Raw genomic sequence first — 23,174 nt, 5'->3', positions numbered from 1 at the left:
CCACGTGCTGTGTGTGTGTGCACTGGCCGCCAGTCCTGCTCCATGCTGTAGGCATTGTTGTCTCCTGCTAGGACCAGGACGTGCTACTAAGCCAGAGTAAGAACCAGCCTAAAAGTTTGTTTCAGCCTAAGAAAAGGTGGCAGAAAGTTTACTCCATTTGGGATGTGGGACTGTTTCTGCCATCAGTGGGGTTCCTCGTGGTCAAGTTTGCTTTCCTCTTCACCATCCCCATTTTCTTCAAAAGTTACCCTGTTTTGTCACTTGGAGGTGGCCCAGACAGCATGACACAACATGTCTGGTACACAGGCTGGCTCAGAGAGGCAATCGCAGCTGTCTTCTGCATGCACATCAGGGATGAGGGGCCAGCTGGCATCTCCCACCAGTACTGCCCGGGCAGGGCAGGGGCAGGGGGCTGAACCTCCCCAGGGTGGAGGCAGGATTGATTCTGGCTGTCTGCAGATGTTCCTTCTTCCCCTTGCTCTTATCTGCACGGCTCCAAGCGTCTTCACCATATCCCTACCCCATAAACATCAGTGCTCTGCTCCTGTATGTGCTTTGCTGGTGTCCCTGCTGAGCTCAGTGATATTTAAGCATGTGCTCAAAGCTGAATTTGAATACAAGAGTTGTGCTGAATGAGTATGTAAATGTAAAAAAGAAATGTTATGAGGTTATAACTGATTTTGCACTTCATCTTTGCAATTTCCTAGAGTTGCTGGCAGTTAAGCGTGGGTGTTTCCTCCTTCTTACACACAGTAAATAAATGGGGAATGTAAAAGCAGGCTTTGTTAGCACCATGCCAAAAGTCCAGTCAGATAGTTGAGAAGTTGGAAAGAGCTTGAGAGAATTCATGTCAGTAAATGACTATTTTTTTTATGGAGCAATATACATATTTAATTTATGCTTGCAGCGACAGCAGTTGCATATGCAAAAGCAGGCGTGCAATTACATGTGCACTTCTGGTCAGGATTCCAGGCCTTAAGAAAGAAGCGATTATCATCATAGATGAGTTATACTGTAACGGCTCTTCATGTTGTTTAAGGAGCATCTGTACTCCATATTATGCACATGTGAAACTATTTTTATTATATTCATTTGATTTCCATGGGAGATTGCATAGTAACCATTTGCATTTAATGGCTGCATAGAAACTTGTCTTGCAAAGAGTTCACGGTTTATCTGCGTGGCTCTTGTTATGCAAAATGTGCCTAGATGGTTGACACTGAGATACGTATATGTAGTATTTTTACAATGAAAAATCCAGTTCGTTTTCTGCAGTGGAGGTGCCTTGTGAGATTTGCATTATAACTACAAACGCGTGCGACTTGCCAATTATTCCACTTGTGTATTTATTTCTCTTAATGAATAACAAATCTGTTTTAATAAAAGTTAGTCCTCTGTTCATTGATTGTGAGGGAATGATTGGAAGCAAATGGCTGTGAAGGAGCTTTTGCAGTTTCAGTGTGAGATCTCTGCTTTCGTTTATTTATTTATTTGACTATTTTGAACTGTGATTTCCTCTTAGGCTTCTTTTTCACCATTATGAGACTCCTCACTTTTGACAGGATGTGATTTCCTCATTTTACCAGTCCTTCTGAGGCTTAGGAATTAACGGTTCAGCAGCTCAACCTGCTGCCATGAGCTACGTCCTCAAGAAAAGAGATGCACAAGACCTTTACTCAGAGCCAACAAAGTAAACTTCTCCCTTTCCAAAGCTTATTTGTTGTTTGGTAACGTTGCTGTCTGTACAGGTGCTGAGGTCTTTTCTGACGTGTGAAATTTTTGGCCACGTCAATTTCTTAGGGCAAAGGGCTCCACTGAGGAGCCATGTGTCAAAATCTCTTACATTTGGAGAAAGTAGCGCGTGGTGCATTACAGCTGACCATTTCGATTCCCAGTTGAGATTTCTGTGTTGTATTTTAACAGCCACTTCTGCTCCTGATTGTGCTTTTATCAAAGCTCACTGATTCCCATTTGCAGATTGCCCCCATTACAACCAAAAAAAAAAAAAAAAAAAAAAAACAACTCAAGAGGGAGGGTGCATGGATGATCAGTTCTTCATGGTTTTCTTTCTTTGCAACACAATAGCAGGATAAAGAAATTACACGGGGAGAGATGGATTCTAAATAATTATGTTGATTCAGTATACGCAGATATGCCAAGCCTTGCCGCAAAGATACTGCTGCTCTGTTTTATGTGGCTTTTACATAGCGCAGTGCCCTGTGAGCACCACAACAGGCTTTCAAAGTACTTCAAGGGATGTTCCAGTTTACTATCAGTTCCTTTGCACACAAAGTGCTCAATGGGAGGGGAGGAGAACAGGAGGATGCCAAGGACTGCATAGAAAATCCATACACATTAACAGAACGAGAATTTTTGGTACTGAATTTAGGGTTATTTTTGGCACTAGTAAAGTAAAAGTTTGTCTGTGAGTTTTGTTAACTGAGTATTTAAACCGTAGGGGTAATCTAGCGTTGATGTATATCTCCTTAGCGGGGCTTTTCCCATTCTTTTTTCAGACTCTGGGTTTAATAACAGTAACGTTCTTGTAATATGTTTCAGATAATGGTCATCACGTTGCCTGTCTCTGTAGGGACGCTGTGAAAATTAATTAGCTGGTGTTTATAAAGGAGGACAGTCATATCCCCTCACTCTGGCTAATTACACTTTGAATACCTGTATTGATTTAGCAGGAGTGTTTCCAGGATGTGATGATGGTTTGCAGGGAGAAGAGCATCCAAGCCTGTCCCAAAGTGCCCGGGGGGAGACATTCACGGCTGGTTTCCCAGTCAGCTCTGAGGAGCATATTGACAAATAACTGATGCTTAAACGTGTCACCTTCCCCTCTCCAGACTCTGCAGGATGCATTTATTGCAACTGATTATGGCTGTCTGCAGTTTGTTAGACCAAATAAAACATCACTAGAGGAGGAAATCATCGGGTTTCAGGGTCTGAGCGCTGGGGAAGGCAGTATCTATCGTAGGCTAATATATGTATGTGTGCGTGTGTTTGGGTGCATAGGTAATGTTCATACATGTCAGATCAGGAGAAATGTATTCCAATATGTATATTTTTTCCTGATCTAACAAGTACAAACTTCTTCTGGTGGTAAAAGCACCAGTTTGTAATTGTATTTAATAAGGGGATGGCCTGGAGCCAAACACCCAGAGTTCCCAGCACCACTGGGTTTGGGGATGAATCAGATCTTGGTCAGGGCTCTGCGGCGCAGACACATCCCTTTCAAGTGCTCTGTCCTGAGAAAGGCCTGACGTGCTCTGTGAGATGACGGATACAGCAGCTCTGGCTAGATGTGCCGACCAGAGAAACCGGGGCTTCAGGCAAAAACCAGGCCAGAAGAACACGAGCTGTAAGGAAAAATGTAATGACTAAGCAACCACCAGGTAACACAGAGATTCCTGAGTTTAGCTTCTAAACCTGTTGTTCAGATAAGAGCAGCAGCTGAACTGTGGCAGCCTGGGGCCAAGCACAGGTTGCAAAACCCACTCCAGCCAGGTGGCGAATTAGCTGTCCCATAGCCCAGCCACCACACTCAGCCTGGCTGCCCACACCAAACACAGCTTGCCCCAGCTGTCCCATGGGTATTGGGTTAGGATGTGCTGAGCAAACGAAGGGAGTGATGCATTTGTGGTAGTGGGTTGGAGAGCAAATAGCAATTAATGGTGTAAAGAACGGGCACAGCCTGGGAAGTTGGCATTCTCGCAGCGAGAAGCAAACAGAACAGCTCCTCCACCCGGCTTCAAAAGTCTCATATCTCATTCTTTCCCTATCAGGAGCCTCTAAACTGAAGGAAAGTTTATCCCAGGCCAGGTATGGAGCAGAGGATGTGCATTTCTGCCTGCTATGACTCATAGGCAAAGTAGCAGCTTTGGTCTGGCAGAGGTGGAGCTGGGTACATGTTGCAGCCCAAGCATAATAAAGGTCTGGAGGCTATAAGTGGGGAAAACCATTCACAGTCCTGACTTGGCAAAGCTCTTTAAAAAGAGCTCTTTGCCCCAAGCCACAGAGCCTCCCAAATCTCAGTTGGTTCCCAGAATTCAGACACCAGTGTTTCTACGAGAAATGAACACACACAGTTCGTTTTAATAAGGATCAAATTGGCAGCTGTGTCGACTATTAGTTACAAGAATATAATAGTAGAGGGAATCTTTAAGCTGTTAAAAGGGACTACAGGAATCTCCTGTCACCCTGGACTCCTTTTTTGTTGTCTTCTTTCAAACACTTGTGCAGCAGCAATGTATCATTTGGGGCAAGTAGCCATGGAGATGTTGTTCTGGTGGGACACTGTTGTTCTTGAGGCTTTTGCTGCTTCCTAGATTGCATTAAGGGTTGTGCTCTGCTGCACCTTTCCAGGATACTTCTGCTTTTGCAGCCCTTTCCCATTACAGCTCCACAAGTCCTAATGCGTCCCAAGCCTTGCAACCCAACAACATAGCACGTATTTTGTGTGACTCTTGTGATGTTGCCTCATTTAACAGTAATATGGCATCATCTCAGCTTCACAGGCTCAGGGGTCAGATGCTGTCATGACTCACCACTGCTCACCACTGTCAAGGCTTCTCCCTACAGAAAGTGTGTGTGTGTGTGTGTGCAAACCTGCGTTTTCATGGTTTATTCTCTTTAAGTAGCCTGAAATCTTTGTGGATCCCTGACTAGTGCAAGGGAAGTGTACACGTGACTTGGCTCTAATTTTCTTTGGGACTTAATGGCTTTGCCTGTTGGAGCAAGATGTATGTTGTAGTGGAAAGACCTTAGATGAGATAGTATTTCCATGCAGCTGGGCACAAAAGCTTTACTGAAACCGTGTAAAGCCTGTTTGGGTCACACTGGTGGTGGTGTACAAACAGGGAAACTGAAGCTCAGAGAGGTTAAGGTCTTTGGCGTCAGAGGAAGAACCTGGAAACTGAGTATCAGCCCCATCACTGGCATGGAAGAGAAGAAACCAAAGTTGCTGCTTCTCCCTATTTGGCCACTAAGCACGACTCCTCATACTGCACTGCTGCAGCAAAGTGTCTTCATCAGAGGTGGTCCCCTATGTAGCCTGGATAAACCACTGAGGATTAAACCACAACAAAATATCCTCGTCACTAAGTCTGCAGATCTGGAGGGGAAAGAAATAAGGGATAGAAACAATGGATGCTTTTTGCTGGTTGCCAAGATTTATAATGATGATTACGATGATGATGAGTAGCTGAAGGAATGTTGCTCACATTGTAAACCGCTGATCTCCTGACGCTCATCAGCAGAATTTCAGCTCTCAGATGTTTTTAGTGCTGGGGTGTTTTCTGTCCTTATCCAAGCGGTTTATTCGATGCAGCTGCAGCCCAAGCCCTGCGTGGTGGCTTCCAGCTGCAGAGCCTGCGAGCCCCCTCCCCAGACCCCCACAGTGGCTGCTGTGCTGAGAGCCAAGCACAGGGAGCAGGAGAGGCAGCAGATGTCACAGTGCATCGCGTGTCGTTTGTCCTGTGTTTCCTGCAGGTATTTGTGCAGGGCAGGGCTCCCTGCTCACCGCGTGCAACTTTGCACCAGCAGTGGCTGCTGCTTGCCAGGCAGAAGCGGGAAGGGAAGGGGCATGAATAATGCATCACAACATATTTATCAACATTGTCAAGTGGAGCCTCAGATCAAGTTTAGCGGGTAAAGAAGGGGCTTTGAATTCCCTCTGTACAACACATTAAGATTCACATACTTGATTTTGTAGAAGAAAAAAAAAAAGTGAGTCCAAGAGGCTGAAACCTAGGAAGTCTGTATACAAAATGCAGCTTTTTTTTCTTTTTTTCTTTTTTTTTTTTTTTTTTCTGCTGTTTGTTTTTTTGCCTCCTTGTGCCACAAGTGTGGGATTTGAAGTAGGGAGTGAATTGCCTGAAACAGGCGTGCTGGTCAGGAGCATGTTTCTCTCCTTCCTCCTCTGCATATCCCTCCCACACTCCAGGGCTTTTGCTGCCCTGTGCAAGGAGGGGCTATTCCCGTGCCTCTCCAAACTTCATGCAACTTCTGGCACTCCTTTGGAGAGCATTGCCCTTTATAATGGTTGTGGCACACACCTGCAAGTCCCAAAGCCAGGGTGGCTGGACAGGGCGGTGTTTGAACCTCTCGCTGGTTCTGCTGGCTTCCCCCCAAGAGCCTTGAGGCTGCATTCGATGGTGGAGTTGGACACTGCTGAGCAATGTGGTGGCCCTGGTGGTGCCCAGACATTGCTCCTGTCCCCATGGGGCAGAGCTTGGTGGAGATGAGCAACCCCAAAGTAAGTTCTCCCCAGCTGAGCCACAGTTTCCCCTTTCTCTCCTGGCTTTTGCATGGTTCTTTCCCCATCAGTTCTGGTATCACCCATATATCAGCAGCTTGCCCATGTCATCATTGCCATGGGCAGGGTATGGGGTGGCTCCTGGGGATGGCCACTGTGTCCAGTGGTGGTAGAGCAGCCCTGCTCAAATTGCCCCGGTCACCTGCTGGAACCACACAAACTGTGCTCAGGCTTGGGGAAAAATGTTTGTTTGTTTGTTTGTTGGTTTTTGTTTTGAAACACTGGGCTAGGACTCGAGAGCTATGGTGTGTCACAAACTAACCACGTTGTTTGGAGCAAGTTATTATGGCTTGTATTTTCTAAAGCACGTGGCAATGGCTCAACTCTTGCTGTTCGGGACAAAAAATGGCAGTAAAAGTCCCAGATAAAAGCATGGGGAGAGAAGGAAAGCAGTGAAAAAAAAGTTGAATTAGCGCTGAGCACTTCAGAAACATCCACCCTTCGTGTTCCTTTGCTGCTTTGTGCAATGGCAGTGATGTTTGCTCATGGTACAGAGAGACCCCAAACTTAGACCACCTATAGCTGCAGTGAAGTACTTGTTTCTGCAAAAATCCCATATACTTTTTCATAGAAAAAAAAAGTGTACGTGAGTCACTTGTGGCCTAGAGAGCCTGTGTTTCGGGCCCTGGACAGCAATATCCCCATATGCCATTTCTGGACATTAAATCTTGGTTTGTCCCTTTGGTTCAGTGCAAGGCAGGGGCTGCTGCTGGACTCTTGCCCGCAGCTGTGTGTTTCAGGGGATGTTTATTTGTCCATATCACTTTTGGCTGCAAATACTAACTGCAGACAAAAAAAAAAAAAAAAAAAAAAAAAAAGTAAAGCTAGGTAGAAGCTAGGCTGGGGCTACCATCAGACACAGCTCTCTGGTCTACAGACACTGGTCTGTAAATGTGCAAGGACACCTGAACGTGTCTGTGAAATTAAAATAGAATTGTTATTCGGTCTGCATTTGAAGTACCTAACCTCTCCAGTTTGAAGACATCCTTGTGTTTTGTGGGAAAGCTCATACTCCTTAAATCGTGTGTGTGGAGGGGGTCTGTAGGGAGTTTTGTGGGCAGTTCACACTGCCAATTCAGCATTTTTGCACACTCAAAAAACATAAGTCTTCACAGTCAAAAAAAAAAAAAAAAAAAAAAAAAGAGTCCCTAAAGAGATGATCTTAATTCTTAGAGGGTTTTTTTTATTTAAATATGAAGGGTCTGGGCTGCTGCTCTTTCTTTTTTTTTTTTTTTGCCTCAAATGAATAAATATTTTCCAGCAAGCAAACATAATTTCCCTCTGTGTACAGCACACAAGGGAGAGAGAGAGAAAAGAATACTTGACCCCGGGACAACGCGCTGCTCTTTTTCCCGTTGTCTGGTCGTGGTGCAGGAATGTGCAATCTGCAATCGCAACTGGCAGATGCACAACTTTTGTTTGCAAAACTGACTTCATTATTCCTGCTGTAGGGGTGGGCTGGCCAAAGATGTTTGGGATACGGACAGTTCCTGGCCTTCCTGTTGAATCATCCATATCTTTGGCCTGGACCAAACTAGCAGTAGCATCACTAAGCTCAGATCCAGGCTCTTGGGAATGGCACAGCAGCTGGCACATGTTAACTGTAGCTTTTTAGCACCAATTCTCATTATCTCAGTGTTATCGTGATTTTACTCCACCCTGTCCCCTGGTCATATTTTGTCATCTGCTGTGACCACAGACTCTTTGGACCGGGGTCGTCTTCTCGCAAACAGTGGGGGCAAAGATGGTTTTTACTGGAGCTTTAGATAGCACTATCACATTACAAATAACTATGAGCTAATGTTATATATCACCCTAGAGCTAAAAATCCCAGCCGCCCACAATTCCTTAGCCATATATTACTTCTGATGGCTGGTGCAGTGCTGCACCTCCTGCTTGTATCACTCTAACGACTGTCTTCCCTTATTTACCTCCTTGAGCATCTGCCCTAGTGAAGTGATTCCCTTGAGGTTAAGGTAAAGACTCCGGGGACAAAAATGATGTGTCATTATGTAATTAAGGCCTGTATTAATAAATGCAAGATAGTCTGGACAGCCCAAATGTTTTTATTTCCTTTGGAGCTCTTGAATTGATCTTCTCATTTGTCTAGCACAAGAAAACATTTTTTTTCTCATTTGCCAAAGTGAAATTTCTTTGTTTTCTTAATAGAAAACCCCATTTCCGCTATGCCCAAATATGATATTTCTGTTTCCTTTGCTACCACCCGTGGGGATTGAACCACAGACCTACAGCACAGTAACAGAGATCTCCGTCATGTGCAAATTAAAGGGATTAAAACCAAAGTTAGGCAGAAGGGAAAGGCAGAAGGGGAAGGCAGTTAGAAGTGGGGCTGATACAGGGACACATTGCACCCCCAGCTGACTGTGCTGTCTCTGTGGGAGGGTTGCCTCCTGCACCCCTCATTGCAGACTGCCGACCTTCCCCATCCACCTCCCATCTCCTTCCACCTCTCAGATGGCAACTTTCCCTTCCTGATGCCGTTGGGCTGGCTCTCTTCTCCTCTCTCCCTCTCTGCTGCTATTTATCCCTCTAATTGCATAAAATATTTTGGGCTGTAGTTCCCATGAAGGATGCTAGGCAGAATGGAGTTTGTGCTGTATATATGAAATTGTGATCTGTAATTTGTATTTCCTCCACTGGCTAACCCAAGGTTATTAAATAAGGATGTTGCTGGATGCAGTTCTGAATTTTGTGTAGACAATGCAATTTGTTTTACCATTTCCTTTTGTTGATCCCTCATCTCACTTGGAAATGCAGAACACTAGATTTGTGGCTTTGTGAGTATTGTCGCAGTGGATCAGAGATGTAGTAGATGAAGAGGAGTTTAGGAGCAATGATTAAAGTGTCTGTGACTCAAAGTGCCCAGCAAACTCCCTGGAGAGAGTCTGTGTCTGCAAATCTCATTAGGTTGCTTATTTTACCTCACCTTCCTAATATTTGATTTTTGTTAATGCTTAGAAATCTTGCACTTCTGAGTCATGTTGGCTCGCAGGACATCTTGGGATCTGAAGCAGGGAGCAGCTCATTGCTATGGCAGAGCTCGACTCCTTTGTCTCGTGGCACTCCTACAACTCCGTGACCTGGGCAGCAGCTCTACCAAGGCCTCTGATCCTTCCATTTTGTTAGTATAGATTCAAAAAAAGGACATTAAAATTAAAGTCATATGACTGTAATGAAAAGGTTATTTCTCCTCTCGCGAGTTGTGTTCTGTGCAATTGCAGCTCACTTTGTCCTGTCCATCTCATAGTCTCATTAGCTGCCAGGCCACAGAGGAATTGAGGAGAGAGAGCTGGGGGTTTTATCTGCATGCCGTTCCAGCGTGGAGGATTCGATGAGACGATGGCTTGTCATTTTTTATTAATGAGTTGGAGCCTGATTCATTATAGATGTGTGGAATGAGCTCGGGGTGGCTGCAGGGGGAGGGGAGGGATGTGCTGGTGAAGGATCTGCACCTTCCCACCATGGCTTTTCTTCTGCTTGGCCTTACGCACCCTGGCTGAGCAGCACAGCTTGCCAACCATGCCACAGGGCAAGGAGGCAGTGCCTGGCTCCAGTGTCCCACTGTCCAAGCCCCTGTGTCTCAGCGTATGTCAAGTAGCCCCAGAGGAGAAATAAGTATGCAGCGGTGCTCAGCAATTAGCCCTTGTGAGGAGGTTTCTGAGGGGCCATCCCATAAGGCCTGGCTGGCTGATGCGTTGGTGGCTGAGAGAAAAGTTTCCAAAGCGTTTAAGGGGTAGATTGGTGTGGTGGAGACAAAATCATGTTCTCAGTGAAGGCACGGAAGAGCTGCATGTCTTTCAGCCCTTCTTGGCACGCTGGGGTATATATGTAAAAATGAACGTACATAAGTCTTGTGGTCAGAAAAGCCCATTCATGTTCAGAGGGGGGTGTGCAGGGCCTGGGGATGGCTGAGGGCAGGTGGCCTGGGGGAACCCAAGCTCGCTGGAGCAGAAGGCAGATGCTGATGCTTGGCAGAGCCCTGGGCTGAGGTGCCTGCTGAGGTAAGGCAGGCAGCACTGTCTGCTGCATCTACTGCCCTCGGCAAGCACCTCCTGGCCCTGGGGCTCAGCCATCGCACCGTGCCTGCTGCTGCCTCTCCCTCACGTCTTTCCTGCAAGATCCTTCCTCGGGGGAGGAGGAGGAATGTGGATAACAAGAGCTATGCAGAGTTAGAAAGCAGGATGAAATACTTAGAGGAAAATTCCTGGCCCAGGTTCTTCTTCTTAAGTGGACTTAATTAATTCTATTTGTGCTGCTTCCGCGTTTCTGCTTTTTGCTAGAGGAAGCCTTGAAAAGCTGCAAGAGAGGCTCTTCTCTCACTTCTTGAGACTCTGTGGGCCAAAGAAGTGCAAGTAAACATCCAAGCTTTTGGAGGGATCAGTGACAACAGTCTAGCATTTTGGAGGGTCACCAACTTTCAGCTAGAGGCAGAACGGGCATCTTTTAGCTGTGCTGTTGCATTGTACATATTATGTGTTTAAATCTGTAAGCTCTTTGCTCCTCACAGAGATAGGTAACCATTTAGCATTAATCTCAGTGCAGACTGTCAGAAAGAGACATGCAGTTGGAGTAGTCCCTCATGTTCTTCTTAATCTCGGTGGAAGGTCATTCAGATTGAAGTTATCTGGCTGCTCTTTGTGTACAGAAAAGCGTAAATTCTGTGTGTTTGGCAGTGGTCTCCCCCAGGGAATGCGTGGTATGTACCTCTGTGCCATGCTGGTGCACTGACCGGTGCACAAGGTTCTTCTTGACATCAAACCACCAACTGGGAGTGATTAAGGAAGTATTCTGGAACGTCTTAGAGAATCATTAATTTAATATCTCTTGTCGAATAAGGGGAAATTTTCCTGCTTTGCATTTATACTTTCCCTTAGATAAGTTCTGGCTGAGGTTATGTTCTGGTGATGCACAGAGGACGGGACATGATGTTTTCCACTATTGTTATTTATAATCTTGCAGTGTGGCTCAAATGTTTTCAAGGTAGCTGCACAATTGGATACAGACAGAAATAAAGATATGCTGCTCCTGCCTCCACTGAGAGCTTTCTTTTCCAACATTTTCCAGGCCCCCAAGTCTTTTCAAATGGTTGGGTGTACTGTACAGAAACTTAAATAAAAACTCAGGGTGCTGTTTGGTATTCTCTGCTTGCAAGGAAAATAAAAGATCAAACTGCCCTTGCAGTAAAACTGCAAGCTTGAAAGGGTTAATGCAACAAACAGACCTAAAGGAATCTTTTCCCCTTGTAAAATATGCAGCCAGCGTGACAGCAGTATTCCCAGAGTCAAGTTATCTTTTACATTAGTGAATGTTGTTCCTAAAGCTTTAGCTGGGGTAATAAATGATTCATGGTAACCACACCTTTGTGCACAGCCGTCCACTTGATGTTCAGTCCATACGCTACATCAAGAAGCCTTGTGCAGGAGCTCTACGGCTCCAGTTCAGCAGCTTTCCCCCAGTAACTGTGACAGGGTGAAAGGCATTTGAGTAACAAATGGTAAGTCGAAGAGAAAGGTTTCTCTTCTGCCTCTTAAAGTGTAAATTAGCAGTGTGTGTTTGTGCTTTCTGTGCAACCCAAGTTTGATGCACGCTCCTGAGAGTCTGGATATGGAGAGGAGGCTAAGGAAGAGATGGCTCAGTCTATTCTCTTCGGAAAAGAAGAAAGGAAGAGAAGTTTAAAAGTAGTGTGTGTCAGCCCTCCAAGTGCTTCCCCAACATGCAACTAATGAGACCTCCCAATAGATGTACACTGAGAGGAGGTGAGAGAGACCCCCTCACAGAGGGTCTCCGAGTCAGATGGCATCTAAGGTTGGGCTGGGGAGCAGGTCTCACCCTCCTCAGCCTTCTGCTGATGCTGCTCACCCAGGGACTGAGATCTGTCCAGAACTTTCCCCACCCAAATATGACTGTGGACCAACGCTCCTTCTTCTGGTACAAGGCAGCTGGCCCAGTTGGCAGCTCAGTTCCAGGTTTTGGAAGGCTAAGGTTCAGTCCCAGCTGCCTCTACTGTCTGTCCTGGTAAGCTCCCTGGTGGGACTTGTGGCCCTGCTGGTGCTTGTACACTGGAGATGGCTGAGTGGATAACTCTTAATCAACACCCTGTGATTACTGTAATAGATTTGTCCAAGCACTCAAACTCGTGGAAGATTAAAAAATCTAGAGAAGAGTCTTCAGACTGGGACAACCAAGGTCTGACCCAATTACAGAATGGGCATTGTTAGCAGGTTATTAGGCCAGGACAATGGATAGCGATTTATAGTCCTCAATGTATTTTGAGATCCTGTGAGAAGTGAGTGGACAGAGGAGGTTGGATAAGCCCAAAAAGTTTCTCAGCAGTCTGGAAAAGAACAGAGAACTAAGCAGGACAACAGACATCCAGGTATGACAAACATTAATGAAATGAATTTGGCCCAATTCATTCAGTTTTCATGCAGAGGATGTTTTTTGTTTTGGCTTTGAATCAACTTCCAAATAGAAAATAGATCCCATATCATTCCCTTTATGAATATCCTCCATATGAGTGTGAGACACCATCACAGAATTACAGAACGGTTGAGGTTGGAACAGATATCTGAAGATCATCTAGTCCAACCTCGCTACTCAGGCAGGGTCCCATAGAGCACATTGCCCAGGATTGTGTTCAGACAGCTTTTAAGTATCTCCAGAGGAGACTCCACGACCTTTTTGGTCAACCAGTTCCAGTACTTAGTCACACCCTTAGTAAAGAATTTTTTCCTCATCTTCAGATGTGCCTGTTGCCTCTCATCCTATTGCTGGGCACCACTAAAAAGAGTCTGGCCTTGCCCTCTTGACACCCTCTCTTCAGAAACTTATAGACATTGATCAGATCCCCGTGAGCCTTTTCTTTCTCAGGCTGAACAGTCCTGGCTCTCTCAGCCTTTCCTCGTATGACAGATGCTCCAGTCCCTTATGCCAAATGTTCAGCTGACTTTCCCAAAGTCTGGTTTCAGAGTGCCACCACTCTGCAGAGCAGTAAGTGTAATGTACTGGTGACCTGCCTTTTATGTATCTCTCTTCCAGCGGTTCATGAATAGTAAGCACAGTGGGTTTTACAAGGACAGGTATGGAATAGTCTCCATTGTATTTGAGTAGAAAGTGCAGCATACAATTGACATAGCTCAGTCTTGGGTGTTTGCTGGTTTAAAAGAAAAAATGATTTCCAACAATTGAGGCTTTTTTCTTACCAGACCAATCACAAACTTTTGAAGCATGAAATGAATTTCAGTGGTCCTTGCCAATAAGCTTCTTTCTCTGATATTGGTTTTTATGAAATGGCTATAATCTTTGCAGGTAATGAATGAAAGCTACACTATGAAGTCCCACCTAACATTCTTCTTCTTGATTTATGGTGTATTGGTTAAAATAGTAAACTGATAATGATCGCAAAATAGCGATAAATCACTATGGGCTGATGTATCTGAAACAATAGAAAATGTTCTGGAGGAAGAAACTTGGAGCCAGTCAGGGAACAGCTGGGTGTTCTGCAGACATGAAGGATACCAGGGAGTCCACAAAAATACAAATTAAAAGACTCTCTCCCTTTGTTTCTGTCAAGATTGGGTTGTTCCTTGCTTCTGAATGAAATAAACTTGAGACATTTATGATGAATTAAAGTTCCCACACCCCCAGTGTATCAAATCTAATTAGAAAGTGATGGTGGAAATCCGTTCAGGCCAAAATTCTGGCTGGATCTGAAGTTCAGATCTGGATGTGATCATTTCATTCTGTACAGTTCTGCAGAAAACTGGTATTTAGATCTCACTCCTGCCAAAAAAAATCACCCTTGTGGATAAATTTATGCATGTGAGCAGTTTTCTAAAGGTGAAGCAGTCATGTTGTTATCTTGTGTTGCCTCAGCTCCTAGGTAATACACTTTTTCTCTTCTCTTTTCTGTCCATTGGATGTGTTTTCAGACCATCTGTATTTTTTGTTGTGGTCATATAATCATAATGCATTCTAGCTCAGATATGCTTTGTATTGTAAGATGCCAATAGATAAAGGAAAAAAGATGGAGCAAGAAGTACCCCAGCCTCAAAGTAGTTTGAAGAGACCATGATGTCTCCTAAAGTCTCCTGAAAACCAAAAAGTTATCTGATCTTTTGGGGGATTTGACCTATCCCAAACTGATCTTCCTCAAAAGGTTTTGGGTTAAATTCTCTCTCTTGTCTTGTCTCATAATGGAAACTTTCTTTGGACTTGGTGCTAATCATACCAATGAGCCAGCTCTGATTGGTACTAGCTTGCAAAAGGCCTCTTTTGTTCTTGTTAGAGTATCTAACCTCTAAATCTATTTAATACCCTTTCCCTGGTTGTCCATCATTATGACACATGATTTTCCAAAGGATTTACTATTAGTTAGCAGCACAGGGCTTTCTCCCTGGGGTAGCAGCTACTTGCAGTGAAGAAAATGCATGTTCAATGTAGCAATTTGTCTTTTTTTATATATTTATTATAAGAGTAAATGAGTTATTGTGGGGGACTTCAATATTATTGCAAATTAGGTGCTACAAGCCAAGCCGTGCACATTTGTTATGTTTCCAGGCATACACAGCATGCATAGCAGTTCAAAAATCAGCAGTCATATTATATCTAGGCCTTTTCCTGGGCAGCTGCTACTTTGCAGGTATTTTTGTAGTGTGACTGTTCCATAACTCTGCTTACTTCAAATGAAGGGAGGGGGGAATCTGTCAGGAAAGTGATTGCTATAAAAAAGGTTTTGATGAGCATGAAGGCATGAATTACAAAATCTCTCAAGATTTAGTTTCCAAAGTAGGCATGGGCTAATGAATATACAGAGAGCATTGCTTGTCGTATATTCCTTCTATAATAGTAATTTATGAACTGTTGTGTGTTTTTTTCACTTGCACCTTTCTGGATGTACTTGCAAGCTGAAAACTTATCAAAATTATAAATTGCTCCTTTATTCAGAAAAGTGTGCAGAATGAAGCAAAGCACACAGAACTGAAACCTACTCGACCTCCACTTCAACAAGGGACTTAAATTAACTGCTGAAATTTAAGTCAGCAGAATTAGTCAAATGTTTTGGTTTAAGGGAGTGCTTAAGCAGTTCATCAGAGCCAGAGTCTCTCAATAGCAGGGAGAGAGAGCGGGGGGTTCTGCCCCAGGTCAATCTTCTGAGTTTCTGGTTCTGATCAAACCAGGCTCTTGCCAGAAAAAGCTCTTATCATGTAATTTCATCTCACAAGGCTGCAGAAATGGACAGCTGGGCAAGAATTCCTTGCTCAGGTCCTCTGCTTCCCAAATTGAGCCCTTTTCTCTAGTTTAGCCATTGGCCTAATCCTGGATTTAGAGACTGATCTGGATTAAAGCTCTGTTCCTTTTGATGTTCTGCAGGACAGGTGGTGTCTGGTGGGAGGAGAAAGCATCCTGTGTACAAAACTGTAAGGAAAAAAATTCTGAAAAGTCTCCCTGGCTGTGTCAGCTTTTAGAAGAGAATAGATAAGAAGGTAGAGCCCTCCTGTGTCTCTGTTCTTGTACTTTTTCTTTCTTTCTTTTTTTTTTTTTTTTTTTTTTTTTCCCCAAGAAGAGAGAGCCCATGTGTCATGTTTCATGTAATGCTGGTTATATTCATCATAGGTGACCTGGATCATTTGTACTTGTGGTTTATAGTCTCTCGACATACATTGTTCTCTCTAGCTTGAAATATAGCACATTAATGAGGTATGTATCTGTTCAGATGCATGCAGTCAGCTCATGAAAGATGCTTTGGTAGCTCTTTGACTAGTTTGTCAACAGCTAGTATTTTGGCAGATGCAGAGAAAAAAAAACACCCCAAATTCATACAAGAAACTTTTGGGAGCTGTGTTTACGTATTCCGGAGCTCACTGTGTAATTAGACGCGTTGTAATCTCCCTAATCCAAACTTGAGTGAAACAGCTATCACACCACAATTAATGCACATCCAATTCTGATGGAGTTACATTGATGTTTCTCTTCCCTTTTTGCTGGGAGCAGGCTGGAGCTGTTCTGGCTGGCTGCCTGACGAGGTACAGCAGCGGTGTGGGATAGCACCCAGGCTACACACTCACAGTGTTAGCTGCTGAAGGGGTTGACATTGGAGAGTTGGGATGGGTGAGATTGTGTTCGAGACAACCTGGGGATGCTGAAGGTGCGAGGGGCAGCCCAGGCAGCTGGTGCCTGGCGTGCTGCTGCAGCTGGACTGGGTTGAAACCAACTCACCGATCTCCATCAATAAGGATCCATGCTGGCATGGGATCCACCCAGGAGGCATGGGATGACCTGTGTAAATGATCTGCTCCCCTCACTTTTTGGAACCCCCCCCCTATTTCACCTGTACTTTCCTGGTGAGCATTGAGTAGCTGGTGCTTAGCAGTGCCCAGATGGGTGCTTTGCTGCAGTGGGTCCCCAGGTACTGGTCACTGGTCCTGATATTCCTGATCTGCTGCAGTGCTATCTTACTACAAAAAAGGGGTCATTTACAACTATTTCCCTATATTAGATCTGGAGTTGCCTGGTGGTTAGAACAGCATGACTGACAAGTGCCGGGGGTCTTAAGTTCAGCTCCTCATTTTACCACAGGTTACAGCTTTGTGCTTGCATGCTTTAGGAGTGCCCTGGAAAGCTCTTTATAAGGTTATAGCTGTGGACTTACAGCTGCTTCAATAAGGATTGGACTAGGACTTGTTTGCAACACAATATTAGATCTAGAGGAGCATTGGGAACAATTTGGATTGTGTTCGCAATTACCAAGGCAAGCTAGAAAAACCTTATGGACAAATTTGGAGAGGAAAAGGCATTTCTATTCCTCCATCAGACAAAGAGAGGAAAAAGAATTCTCTTACTAAGAATTTGTGATGCTTAAGCAATTGTGGAGTACAGTCATATTGCTGCACAGGAATGCAACTTTTTATTATTTATATACAATCATCTACAAAACTGTCTTGGTTTGGCAGAAATAATTTTATTTGCATGTTGGCATGTTCTGTATCAATGGATTATGGGTACCAATCTGGAGTGGCATACTAAGGACAAAGAACATGAAAAACTACATCGTGAAATCCATCTAAACTTGAATAGTTCAAGTCTCAAGGGGCAAAACTGTGTTATAAGTATTCCTGGTGAGTAGTAACAAGTAGTCCCATTAAACAGCAGATAGAAATCAGCATGCCTCTGAGACAACCCAGCAACATTTATTCAGAGACCGATTCGTGGGTGAGATGAGCAGTGTTGTCTTTGTACTTTGCTCTGAAATACTTATCTCTCAACATCCCTCTGAGCTGTCGGGTTTCCAGGGGCCAGAGCTGCCTCATAATCTTTGTTTGTATTCACCTCTACGAGATCAGAATTTTCTCCTTATAAATTGCTGTGCTTTTTAATGACCATAAAGGTATCCTCTAGCCCAAAGACTGAGCCAGTTGTTTTGTTTAACCAAACTGGTGGTATATATTCAGGGGATTTCTGCTTCACAGGATTCTGTGTGTATACGTTCCTAGGAGAATCTTTGCTGTTAGGGATGCTTTTCCTTCATATAGAGACTCTTTATCAGAACTCAAGTGATATGCTTTGTAAAAGCTGAGACCATAAGAAGTTCTCCCAGCTGTACTGAAATCTTTATTTCCTTTAATCGTTTAGTATTCCACAGAAATAGTATTGTCGTCATCTTTTTTTTCCATGCGCCTCTCTGATACAAATGCATCTTTTATGTTCACAGATTTGGCCAAACCAGTATGTTATTTCAGCTACTTTTCATTAACAACTTGGGGTGTTTTAGCTGTGCAGTAGTTTTTTCATTGTGTTTCTACGCTACTTTACTATTGAATGAAATTTAATACATTGCTTATAATTAGCAGTGAGGAATGTTACCCTATCATCAGTTCAATGCTATGAGGCTCGCTCAAAGATTTCAACAAAGAAAATATTCTTTGCTCTTGAAATGCTTTGCAGTTCTGCCCAGGCTGCTCAAAATAAACATTGTTTTTGAACCAAAGCCCCCCCCCCCAGCCCCTCTCCCAGCAACCTTCCAAAACAAACAAAATATTTTCAGTGGCCATCAGATAGAAATTTGACCCTAATTATATGCTTTGTCTATTCATTTCTTATAGTAGGGGTCCGGAGAGTGATAGTTTGCAACTGAATGCATTTTAACATAGCATCAGGTGCTGGCAGAAATACACAGCATGTGTGTTGTATGGTATAATGGGAATTATACGCTCTTGTAAGCTACAATTTGCATACGTGAAGTGAGGTGGGATTTTTTTTCTGTAGTGATTAGCAGTTCTGGGACAAGCCCAGAAATCCTTACTCAGCTATAACTCCTGATGCTCAGTCATTGTTCATATATTCATAATATGAATGGGACTTTATATGATGATGGTTTATATCAGTTGAGTTTGTAAAGACCATCCCATTTCTTGCACTGCTCTGGGTCAAATCTCTAGCACAGAGTTTTGGGAGAGCTTTTGCCTTGGAACGACTGCCTCTGTCTCTTTGCTTGCTAAGTTGCTGTGCTATTGCTCACACTCTTAGACGTTCTGGGAGTGGGGGCTCAGGACGCCAGAGGGCTTCCACGGTTCACAACAAAGTTCCTGTTAGTGACAGGGTGCCTTCAGTCCCCAAAGCCCCAGCAAAGCATGTGGATACCCACTGCATAAATGGCAAAGCATCTAGTGCAATGGTGGGTCCATTCTGGTTGACTGCCAAACTATCTTAGTAAATATTGATCATGATTAATAGCAGCAAGGATATTAATTTGGCTATGTTTTTTCTTATGTCTGCATGCATCCAACTGGGGTCAGTTGGTGGCTCTGAACGTTGGCATTTGTTAGTAGCACCTGGAAGGTGCTCTTGGTTGGTACTGGTTTGGAGGTGTCCATGTGGAGAGGTGAATTGCTCAGCAGAAGGACTGTGCACTCTTCCTTGGGTTGTTATGACCAGGTTGAAGTCTCTTGGTTCTCATGCCACGGCTTCTGTTACTAAGCTCAGTATGGCACACTGTGGTGGCATCCTTCCTTCCCCTGTTCAGTGCTCCTGAAACACAAATTAGAAGTAATTATAGCAATGTTGTTTCATTCCCCTTCAGTGGTTCTTTTCTATATGTTTATGTCCTTGTTTTGAATTCAGTTTATGACTTTGATTTCTCTGATGTATAGGAGAATTTTGTGGTAGTTCTGCACAGACATTAGTTCTAGGCAGCAACTTACAACAAAATGAGGGGGAAGAAATAGAAATAGAAAAGAGGAGATGGTTTCTTAGTTACAGAGCAGCTAGTTTGTTTGTATTGAAAAAGAGACTAACTCTAAAAGAATGCACTGTAATTTGTATCATAGATCTAATTTGCGAGAGTCTTAAGTGCAACCATGCGTTAGAGTGTTTGCAAAAAATTAAAACTTCGAGATGTGGGAAGAGATTGAGTTTAACTTGTAATTTGTGCAAACATTTTAATCTCCCTCACAGAAGCTTTGTGAACTCTCTTCAAACCTAGAATGTTTAATAGTTCAGATTGAGCCTTTCCTAGGGGTCCAAGGTAAGCAAGGACAAACTCTCAAATGCAAACCATGTCTGTGGCCTCTGTCTCTGTTTTGATCAAATGTGTACTTTCTACCTCCACCACAAGAGCTACCAAAGAAATGTGTTGTGGTGGGCCCTGTGGCCTCAATTCGAGTACTGTGTGCAATTTTGTGTACCACAATATCAGGACATTAAACTATTAGAGATAGTCCAAAGGAGGGCAGCAAAGGTGGTGAAGGGTCTAGAGGGGTATGATGTATGAGGGTCAGCTGAGGTCCCTTGGTCTGTTCAGCCCAGAGCAGAGCAGGCAGAGGGGAGGCCCCATGGCGGGCTGCAGCTCCCTCAGGAGGGGAGCGGAGGGGCAGGTGCTGAGCTCTGCTCTCTGGGGACAGCGACAGGACCCGAGGGAATGGCATGGAGCTGGGACAGGGGAGGGTCAGGCTGGGGGTTAGGGAAAGGTTCTGCATCCAGAGGGTGGTCAGGCACTGGGACAGGCTCCACAGGGCAGTGGTCACAGCACTGAGCCTGCCAGAGTTCAAGAAGGACAACACTCACAGATATATTTGGTTTTTAGGTAATCCTGTGTGAAGCCAGGAGTTGGACTTAATGATTCTTGTGGGTCCCTTCCAACTCAGGATATTCTGTGATCCCATAATTCTATGTATCTTGTTCTGTGGCTACTTTGGTCAAAAAGTGAAATGAAAATGAAGCACTGGTTTGTTGGATACCTCCCAGTCCGAAATGGCTGTGCCAGAATGAGGACACTGGTAGAAGACAACAGCAGCTCAGCAATAGAGGCTTTTAAGTCAGGGACATCAACAAAATGAACAGAACTAAACAGCAAAGCTGCTATTTTAATACATTCATATTATTGTAGGTTGTCTGGCTTGAAGCAGGCATGCTGAACGTTACACTAGCATGAGGACTTTGGGAAAGCAGTCTGGAAACAGAAGTCTCAACTTGGACCTTCAGAATATCTTTAAATGTTCTTGACATATTTCCCTGAGTGTGGTGAGGCTGTTACACCCTCTTCAACCTGCTCTACAGAAGGTACAGATTTGGAGTGTGGCTTCCCTCTAAGGCTCTCCAAGACAGTTTGGTTGCTGTGCTCCTTGTACTAGTGAATGGTGTGCCATAAACAGGCTATTTTATATTTTGCTCACACCCAGTCATCAATGGCTTCCTGCTTGGGAACTGCGGTATTCAGACACATTAGTGGCAGCAAAGACATGTAAACACATTTACACCCATTAAGTCAAGGCCAGGAAAATGTTGGCATGTTCCCACTAGGAATATAATAACTTGCTCATTAGCACAGGTCCAGCTCGTGCTGGGCTGGTTTCTGGAGCAGCCCAGGCTGTCGGCCACATCCCAAGGAAGCTGGGTGATGTTTAGGTTGACTGAAGTTTGGGCCAACAGCAAGGCTGTGGCTGCCCTCTTCTTGCTTCTGCTCTGTTGTGTGTTTGAGGGATGATGGTCATTTGGGTCATATTTTATTCCTGGCATAATGTTTCCCAAAGTCACCAACAGGTTGCCAGTTTTGCTGTTCATGATGTAAAGAGGAACAGAAATGATGTTGAAACCCACCCTCAGGATCTGCATTGGCAAAGCCCTGCTATTTCATAATTAGCTCTGATGCTTTTGGCCCAACTGCTTAGGAATCAGCTCGAATCATCCTAGGGTGCCAAATTTCTTTCTGTTTTTTTTTGTTTGTTTGTTTGTTTTTTTTTTTTTTCTTTTTTTTTCTTTTTTTTTCTTCTTGGCTCAGGCAGTGCTCGTGCAGCAACATTACGATGTCTGGCTCCAGCAATCTTTACAGTGAGTTTGTATGACCGAGTGGTCAGGAAGGAGTGATCACAAACTGTCTTTCAACCTAGGCTTTGGTGGATACTTCACTGTGTTTTTGTCTGGCAACACAGGGTGATGGCTCTGTGGCTGCATTGTGTCAGTCTTGGTCTGTATCAGAGTAGTTTTATATCATCATGTCACCAAGTGCCAGTGGGCACCATTTCACAGGCAACTGGACATACTGTAGTATCAGTGCTCATCACTGAAGATTTCCACAGTGCTCAAGAATAAGCACTAAGTGACTGAGAATGGGGAATGAAATCGGATTCAGATGTACCTGCTGGTTTACTTATTCATTTTTCTACTGATGGATTTTTAATGCTCTTGGATGGTTTTGCCTTTTTTTTTTTTCTTTAACAAGGAGCAGTTTGCTATTGCAGCTCCACCTTGGTAGCCTTAGAGGACTTCTACGCATGTTTTGGAATGGGCCTTTGAAGGCAATGATTCAAACATAGGTTTGGCCCAACTCCATGGAAAAGCGATTTTGATGCCCTCAGATGAGAAGCACTGCTGCCAGTGCATATCGGCCAGCACTTGCTGTGTTCTCCTTCATGTATTCGGATTTCTCATGAGTCCATACAAATCTCAGCATGTGTGTGGCAGTGTTTTTCCTTTCTAAGCTAAAAAAATCCAGTAGCAACAGTCCAAACTGAGCCAAACCTAAGCACTTAGATACTTTGGTAATGTTCCCATTATAGCGGGTAGGAAAACTTCCATTGTACAGAAGAGATTTTGCAAATCCAAGCGAAAAGCCATGAATGGAAAGCTCATTAGAATATAGTCATTAATTCTTGAGTTAAATTAACAAGGTTAAATATAATCTAGTGAGTTTCTCCATGTAGGTCTGGTTGATCCATTAAAAAGAGTTTAAAACAAACACTCTGTAATAACCACATTTCTTAAGAGCTACATCAAAAGTGCTTTTGCAGAAGGTCAGTCCTGGCTCTGAGATATTTTGGGCTACCCCATGCTCTTGGGACCACTTTCAGTGTTTAACATGCAACGTATAAATAAGCACTGCTGAGCCCTTTTTCTTTCTTTCCTTCTTCCCCCCCCCCCCCCCACACGTAAAAGGCACTGAGAAAGAGACCAACCGTTAGGGCAGCAGGAACACCTTGCGTAGATGAGAAGAAAATCTCCTCTGATTCAAGCTGACTCCCGCTAATTATGTGGCTGGAGATGGACCTTTAAGGAAGCTGCCCCATGGCTTTGTCCTGGACAATCCCCACCAAATTAGGCCTGGTCAGGCCGAATGTGGAGAGAGTGGTGATTACCGAGATTATTTTCTTTTCAAACATGCTCCTTAGCTCTACTTTGCTGGGTGTTGGTTTTCAAAAGGGACTTATAATAAACGTGGGCCATCTATATATAGCCCAACTTTTGTTCGTTTGCACAGTTCAGAAAGCCTACTGTTTGAGGTTAGCCTTGAGTAAACTTGTACCATTTACTTTGGAGCATTTCAAAGGGAACAAAAACACAA

The 23,174-nt window shown here is 44.0% G+C and overlaps 1 protein-coding gene across 4 annotated transcripts in view; it reads left to right on the top strand.

Annotated features, from left to right (window-relative positions):
- GLI2 (GLI family zinc finger 2) overlaps window positions 1–23,174 on the top strand; it is a 297,910-nt gene that overhangs the window by 180,058 nt on the left and 94,678 nt on the right. The window lies entirely within an intron of this gene.

Source organism: Aythya ferina, assembly GCF_964211825.1.
Source record: "Aythya ferina genome assembly, chromosome: 6".
NCBI lineage: Eukaryota > Metazoa > Chordata > Aves > Anseriformes > Anatidae > Aythya > Aythya ferina.
Note: the sequence above shows the minus strand (reverse complement) of the source record. Positions and strands in the feature narration are given on the sequence as shown.